Source organism: Macrobrachium nipponense, chromosome 20 (genome assembly GCF_015104395.2).
Source record: "Macrobrachium nipponense isolate FS-2020 chromosome 20, ASM1510439v2, whole genome shotgun sequence".
NCBI lineage: Eukaryota > Metazoa > Arthropoda > Malacostraca > Decapoda > Palaemonidae > Macrobrachium > Macrobrachium nipponense.
In genome coordinates, this window is record NC_061089.1 from 67,360,756 (window position 1) to 67,369,664 (window position 8,909).

The following is an 8,909-nucleotide window of genomic DNA, read 5'->3' on the forward strand; positions in this document are numbered from 1 at the left end:
AGGCGATTTGCCTAATGTGACGCCTCATCAGGAGGAGTCGGGTTTTTTCTTGGCCTGAACGACAACAAGTAGCCCTAAGCCTGTCCTTTATGTACTTTTCTTAGGGAGGGGGGTTTCTGGCACAGATATTGAACTGAAGATTTTCCTGTTTTTGCTCCTTCAATCTGTTTGAGAGGAAGCCCTTGAATTCTTCTCAAATAGCAAATTCTGAAGAAATCTGAAAAGGTCTCTGCTGGTTAGTTTTCCTCTTTCTCCCATTGTCGAATGTTCCAACCTGGGGTTGGGGCCTCTCCGCCCCCATCCTTGAACTTTTTGTTAAATCCAGTTGCTTGGGCAGTTCTGACTGTCACAGCGACACTAGCAGCATTTTCGGGGGTTGACCACTTTTTGTCTTGTATAAAGGAACTTACCTGAGGGCAACGTTGTGTTTTTCATTAATTGTGCTTATTACCCGGCATAAATCCCGAGCAACTACACTGCAAAAAAAACACAGGTAAAACTAATGCGGGTGGAAAACAGGTTTTGTCCACAAAGGAATTGTTACTAGGCAACACAGAGGCCTTCCACCCACGCAAACATCAAAGGGTAGGGGGCACGGGGTTTGTTTGTGAGAGGGAAAATGGAAGGGTATTGAGATTGCGCAGAACCGTATCTTTTATAGCGACATTTTAATTTCGGCCAATACGGGAATGGTCGAGGGACATTGCTGGACCTTTTTGGTTTGGCAAAAATAACTTGACGGCGGCAATCAATTTTGTTTTTACCCAAACTGTATATATATATATATAATTGTACTATATCTTATTAATATTATATACTATATATTATATAGATAGTATATCTAATATATATATATATTATTATAATATATATTGTATGTATGTATAGTATAATAAGCCTATGCTCACCTCCAAAAAAAAAGATTTTGCTCTCTCTCTCTCTCTCTCTCTCTCTCTCTCTTCTGACTGTTGTAGATAAATTATCTGTTAGAATCTGTGACGTATTAATGTAATAAACGAATGTACATTACATTCACCAAAAAGGAACCAAAAATAAAATAACCAAAACTAAAAAAAAAAAAAAAAAATCAAATCTTCGGCGCAATGGAGTTTACTGTACAGCATATAATGTTGTATGAAACTCTCAGCCAAGGCCCATGAATCTTTAACCGCGGCCTAGGTGGTGGCCTGTGTTGCTGGCACCTAGACGTACGGTCATGGCTAACTTTATCCTTAAATGTAATAAAAACTATGGGCTAGCTAGGGCTGCCAATTTGGCATATTTGATGATTGGAGGGTGGATGAACAACATACCAATTTGCAGCCCTCTAGCCTAAGGAAGTGGTGACAGAAATAAAGTGACGACAGAAAAGAGAGCGGACAGAAACGTACGGACAGGAGAAATTATGGTCAGAAAAAGTGCGGATAGAGAAAAGCGCGGACAGTAAAGAGTTAGGACAGATAAATGCGGACAGAAAAAAGTGCGGAAGTAGAGACAAATTGGCAACTCGACAGTTTTCTTTTACAGAAAAACTAAAAAGGAAGGTAGGACCCACCCACCTAAGTTAGATATACATATATATATATATATATATATATATATATATATATATATATATATATATATATATATATATATATCTATATACATACATATATATATACGTATATATATATCATACTATTATATATATATTATATATATATATTATTACCAAGCAAGCATCAATTCGTCGTTTCTTCAATCCGGCAATAGATGTAGCCACTAGTCTCTCTCTTCTTCTTCTTCTTCTTCTTCTTCTTCTTCTTCTTCTTCTTCTTCTTCTCTTTTCACGAAACGAGATATCAGTGACATAGCCTATTTCTACTCAAATGAGTTTTTGAATTTACCTCCCTGGGTTCCTGCGAGAGAGAGATTTACTAGATGGTGGTGGGGAGGTATCTCTCTCTCTCTCTCTCTGAGATTCGGGAGGAGGAGGAGGAGGAGGAGAGAGAGAGATATTGGATCGTGTCTGAAATTCGGGGAAATTTCTCTCGGAACCGATTCTGAAGCTAAGCTATTGGTGCCGCTGTGCTGCCGTGGGAGTTTGCAGGTAATATCTTCCTTCCATTTTAATTTATTTTTTTCTTTCTTCAATGTTTCGGAATTTGGGGATGTTAGCGTTGTGAGGTATTTATGCACGCACACACACAAACCTATATATATATATATATATATATATATATATATATATATATATATATATATATATATATATATATAAGCGAATACCACAGGAAAATGATAAGTCAAAAATCCAAGCGCTTTCGTCTTTACAATGTCTTAGTAAAGACGAAAGCGCTTGGATTTCTGACCATCATTTTCCTGTGGTATTCGCTTATTTAATGAAATCACGTGCATCTACTGTAATTTTTTTAGCCTATATATATACTATATATATATATTATGTATATATATTATATACTAAATAACAACAAGGCCTCTTTTAACAAACTGGATGGTATCTATATTTATTCAGGACAAAGTTTAGTTACAATTTTCCCAGGTCTAACTGTCCCCATCGTCTGGTAGCCATTCAAGTGAGGCCCTGTGATTACTTGTATTATATATAAAATCTCTATATAAATATCTATATATATATATATATATATATATATAATATATATATATATAGTATATATATATGAAAAGGAATTTGACACATTTTTAACGATACTAAAACCTTATCGCATACTATTCTTTCCCAGATCACTTGGACACACTGACAGACGCAAATATATTCCCTGGAATCTCCGTCTCCTGGAATTTGTATTTGAATTCCAGGATGTGGGTCACAATTATCACTTACGAACTAAGAGGTAACATATGCCACTGGGAAAATACAATTTTAATTTTTCATCTTTATTTTATTTCTGTAATTGACGAATTATACCAGAGTACAAAAAATTCAGTCTCCACACTGCAAAAATCATATGAACATGTCGACAAATTATCACATACATATCACAAAATGTTAAATACAAGTCAACGATAAGTCATGTCATAGACGCACGTCGACATATCACAAACATGATAAATACATGTCTAACAACTGTGCTGTATACTATAAACCATCATTAGTCAAGGATTCACTCTCCACTTAAGGTCGTCGACTTGTTTTCGAAAAGTTTGTGATATGTATGCTGTAAGTTGCGACATGTGTTTATAGCATGCTTTACTGACTATAGCGTACTCGTGTGCATGGGAAAATGCGGGGGAAGAGAGAGAGAGAGAGAGAGAGAGAGAGAGAGAGAGAGAGAGAGAGAGAGAGAGAGAGAGAGAGATTAAGTAAGTAAGTCCTAGAGAGAAAGAGACAGACAGACGTACAGAGAAAGAGACAGCGTGTGTAACACTCAGAGAGAGAGAGAGAGAGAGAGAGAGAGAGAGAGAGAGAGTTTGTAAGACCCAGAGAGATAGAGACAGTGTGTGTGTAGCACTTACAAAAGAGAGAGAGAGAGAGAGAGAGAGAGAGAGAGAGAGAGAGAGAGAGAGAGAGAGTATGTAAGACCCAGAGACAGAAAAAATGAGAGACGTACAGAAAAAGAAACAATATGTGTATCACTCAGAGAGAGAGAGAGAGAGAGAGAGAGAGAGAGAGAGAGAGAGAGTGCTTTACAAAAAGAAAGAAAGAAAAAAAACTGCTCACTCCAAGTCCCTGGTGTATCGTTTCTCGGAAAATAAATCAGCAAGTTGCACATACGCTATTTGTCAATGAATCTGAATGACGTCACAAGCAAGCGAGAGAGAGAGAGAGAGAGAGAGAGAGGAGAGAGAGAGAGAGAGAGAGATTACAGTTTTCACTTGGATTATAGATTAAACATACCTATTTGCAACCCTCTAGCCTCAGCTGTTTTATTAAAGATCTGGGGGAGGACAGAAAAAGCGCTGAAGGTAGTCACAATAGTTTTCTTTTGCAGAAATTAAAAATGTGATACGCAAATCCGTCCAAACAGGGAAATATATTTCAAACTGGCATTTGCGAGACGATACTAAGTCCACTGATTTTCTTAGGATGATATAACAGACTTGAAGAACATGCAATCCAGACATTTTTTTTTTTAAAAGTACATGAACAGTTCCAGGAATGTAAGCTGGAACACGCACCTAAAAAGTACAGTACCAGTTCTCGGTATTCCGAGCATATTCCAAAAACCGTGCGTGACGGAGAACATGATCAAAATGCATATTACAGATGTACGTACATACTATTGTCTGTCCTATGGTGGAACATGACGGGAGAACGGTTTTTCGTTATGCAAGTACGACCTATGAACGCATTCAAACAAATTTGAGAATATGACTATTTTGTCACTAAAGCCTCTTATACCTTCTCATTATTATCATTATTATTAGCTAGAAGACCCTCTTGTAGGTATTATTATTATTATATTATTATTATTATTATTATTATTATTGTAATTAGGAAGCAGACCCTCTCTCAAGCATACTTTATTAAAAGTAATGGCTACTTCAGCAGCGTTACACTTGTAGAGTTTCTTCTCTATTTTGCGAATAGCGGCTTTTTCCGTGCTACTTAAACAGGCTAGTAGAGCGCCTATAGAGGCCATGGTCAAATACAGGGTAAAAATAGGTGTATATATTTGAATTTTACAGATAAACTATGATACCATAGTCATCAAAGTCATTAACGAATTTCTCTCTCTCTCTGTCTCTGTCTGTCTCTCTCTCTTTCCTAAAGCGAGCTTTCGTCTGGAGCTGCCAGACATCCTCGGGCTGGGAAGCTGAGGGTGGACTGATCTTGGTGTTGTTGTTGTTGAAGATTAAGCCAGCCTTGTGCTGGCACGGGCTCTTGCTCCTAGAGCAGCCTGTAAACTTGGTGCGGTGTCCGTCCTCCTTATATCTGTGGTTGACAGCAGGGGGTCTGCCTCATGCTTGTCTCCTATTGGCTGGTGGCGGTGAATCTTCGTTTTCATTGGTTGCCTGAGCCAGGTCTCAAGCTAGTTTCTTCGAGCCGATGGTTGCGTTAAAAAAAAAAAAAAAAAAAAAAAAAATGATCGCACCAAGATCAGTCCACCCTCAGCTTCCCAGCCCGAGGATGTCTGGCAGCTGAGAGAGAGAGAGAGAGAGAGAGAGAGAGAGAGAGAGAGAGAGAGAGAGAGAGAGAAAATCGTTAATGACTTTGATGACTATGGTATCATAGTTTATCTGTAAAATTCAAATATATACACCTATTTTGACCCTGTATTTGACCATGACCTGTATAGGCGCTCTACTAGCCTGTTTAAGTAGCACGGAAAAAGCCGCTATTCGCAACACAGAGAAGAATTTCTATACGTGTAACGCTGCTGAAGTAGCCATTACTTTTAATAAAGTATTATTATCATTATTATTATTATTATTTGATAGAAGACCCTCTTGTAGGTATTATTATTATTTTATTATTATTATTATTATTATTATTATTATTATTATTATTATTATTATTATTATTATTAAAATAGTTTTACCAGACCACTAAGCTGATTATCACCTGACAGGGCAGACCCGAAGGATTGTTTTACTTATGTTTATTATTTTCCATATATTTGTCAATTTAATTATAATTTAATTTAAAAAAATATTCAAATTAATTCCGAACGTTGAAGTTTCCTGACAAAATTTCACATCAAGTGTTTGAATAGGGGAGGCGAAACTTATAAGTATGGGAACACAGAGTAAATGATAAATTCCGAAGTCAGAAAAATACTTCAAGATCCAGGAAACGACAGGTATCTATCGATATATATATATATATATATATATATATATATATATATATATTAATATATATATATATATATATATATATATATATATTATATATATATACAGATACAACTCTAGACTCAAAGAAAGACAGTGCACAGGCCATCTTAATCTTTGTCCTACCGGCTCGGTATAAAGTACCTTACATACAAATCCTCTGTCTCTTGAGCCCAGCTCTCTATGAAAATCTCGGATTTATTTCATTTTTATTTCATGCTATATATTTTTCTAAAGTTTGTTCTTTTATTAGCGCGTCGTAAATCGGGGTTTATTCTATTTTTTCCCCTCTCCCTAATCGGTGTTTCAACTTTTTCATTTAAAGTATAGTGACTAAACAAAATACCTGATTATCGTTCTCTCTCTCTCTCTCTCTCTCTCTCTCTCTCTCTCTCTCTCTCTCTCTCTCTCTCGACGTAAAGGAATAAAACAATTACAGAATCTTTTTCAGGGTAAGTACTGGAGTTGCTTAACTTTTAAAAGCGTTTTCTCTGTCTTTTGACGTAAATTTAAAATGCTTTCATTTGTCTCTCTCTTTCTCTCTCGCTATCTATCTATATATCAATATACACACACACACTCACATATATAATATAGTCATATATATATTATATATATATATATAATATAATATATATATATATATTCTATATATATATATATATCTATAATATATATGCATATATATATAAAATATATAATATATATATATACTATATATATATATATATATATATATATATATATATATATATATATATATATATATAGAGAGAGAGAGAGAGAGAGAGAGAGAGAGATGGAGAGAGAGAGAGAGAGAGAGCGCTACTCTTTAAGCACACGCAGAAAGATAAACAAACAAACATACAAACAAAAAACAAGCAAACACGGAAATCCTCTTTATCCAAATATTATTCACATCACGCTAAATCCCGCTCGAGTATCCCCCTCAATCTGTAACACTTTCATTTTCCAAGCTAAACCGCTTTGCATCTGATTAACCTAATTTTTCTTTTGACCTTTTTCTGTTTTTTTTTATTTTTTTTTTTTACATTTTTTAATCTCTCTTTAACCGCACAACTACTGAACAGTCTCCATGAGGAAGCAATGCCTTGTTCCCTTAAAGCAATTCACTTTGTATTTCATAGATTGCTTACATTGCTATTTATCTATTTATCTATTTATTTATTTATTTATCTATTTATTAATTTCTAATAAATTGCCTCTGTTTTTCCCATCACCTTCTGTTACTCATTTCAGTTAGACACCAAAATATCTTTTGGAAGTTCGAATTTCAAATCAGTGGAAAAAAAACCACACAAAATTTACTGAGTATAACTTGTTTACTTGTATTTTACACAGTTTTCTACTAAATAGGGTATTGAGTAAAATGGTATGTAAATACTTATGGGTAAACAAGTTTTACTCAGTTATTTTTTGTGTTTCTTTTTCTATCTTTAGAATAAAACTGAAAGAAGTTTTTGCTTGGTTTAATAATAATAATAATAATAATAATAATAATAATAATAAATAATAATAATAATAATTAATAATAATAATATATATATAGTAGTAGCTTCACTAGTAATCATCAGTAATAACTACTAATGCTTTAACTTTCCTCTCTTTTTTTTCTACCTCCCCCTCAACCGCATTCCTCCTTCTCCTCCTCCTCCTCCTCCTCCTTCTTCTTCTTCTCCTCCTCCTCCTTCCTCCTCCTCCTCCTCCTCCTCCTCCTCCCTCCTCCTCTCTCTCTCCCTCCTTCGCAATCCAATACGTCCCTCACGTAACCTGGACCCAGTAAATTCTCATTTGTCGTCTCTTAAGAGATTTCTTTAGCTCCGATACCGTACGTGCTGCTTTGCCAATAATCCAGAGTTTAGAATATATATATATATATATATATATTATATATATATATATATATATATATATATATATATATATATATATATATATATATTATATATATATTGTTACGAAGTGCCAAGTATCTGGTTACCATGCATCAAATATTACCTCACCAAAAGCCAGACACCTGAACCCTCATAACACATTTAAACGACTGAATACTCTAAAGGCAACAGTGATCCCTTAACACTTACCAGTATTGCAGAAAATCAGCTAAGTTCATCAAAACAGGTGTGAGGTAATCTTGTAAGTAATTAAATTAATCAAAAGGGCATCACTCCATCAACAACTTTCAAAACTCTAAGTATTTGTTCCCTGATTTCAGAAGTCTAAGTACTTCCCTGGTTCTAAGTCACTTCAATTAAATTGAAGGAAAGCAAATCAATTACCACTCTATGTTTCTACCTAACATAAATATAATCATAATTAAATATGTATACTGGTGTAAAATAAAGAAAACACTTATAAAAATTTTAAATACAAAAATTTATTATTAATTCAAAATTTATAAGTGAAATTCACAATATCAGGGAAAATTACTGTTACTTGAAAACAAAGTAAAGTTTAATTAATTCTTGAATCAAATTAAGTAAAATTAAATCAAAATTAATTTATCACAAAATTCAAGAAAATTAATTCAATCAAAATTCAAAAGTGTTAGGCAATAACTGAAAATTTGAAATTAATTCACAAGTGCTAAACAACAATAAAACTTGAAAAGAATTCTAAGTAAATGCAAATCAATTCACAAGTGTTAAATTTAATTAAATGTGCAATGATAAAGCAATGAAATAACTAAGTCAATTAAATGGTGAATGTAAATGAAAATATAAAACAAAAGACACACTTCAATAAGAAAATGAATAAGTGCACAAACAATGGAACAGACACAAACACAAAAAATATCAGCAATGTGTAAAAGTGTAAATCTTTTTCATTCAAAATACTGTAACCAACAGTTTTTACCAAACCTTCGTAACAGACAACAGTTTCTATCAATTATTAGTTAAACACAATTCCTATCAGTTATTAGTTAAACACACTCCCTATCCATTATTAGTTATTCACTGTTCCTAACAATTATTAGTTGCAACTAATAAAAATATACAACACTTTACCTTGGTATACCAGTTTCTTTCTCTTTTGCTGCAGCTTGTATATTACACTTTCACAAAAACAAGGCGCCGTTACGAAAT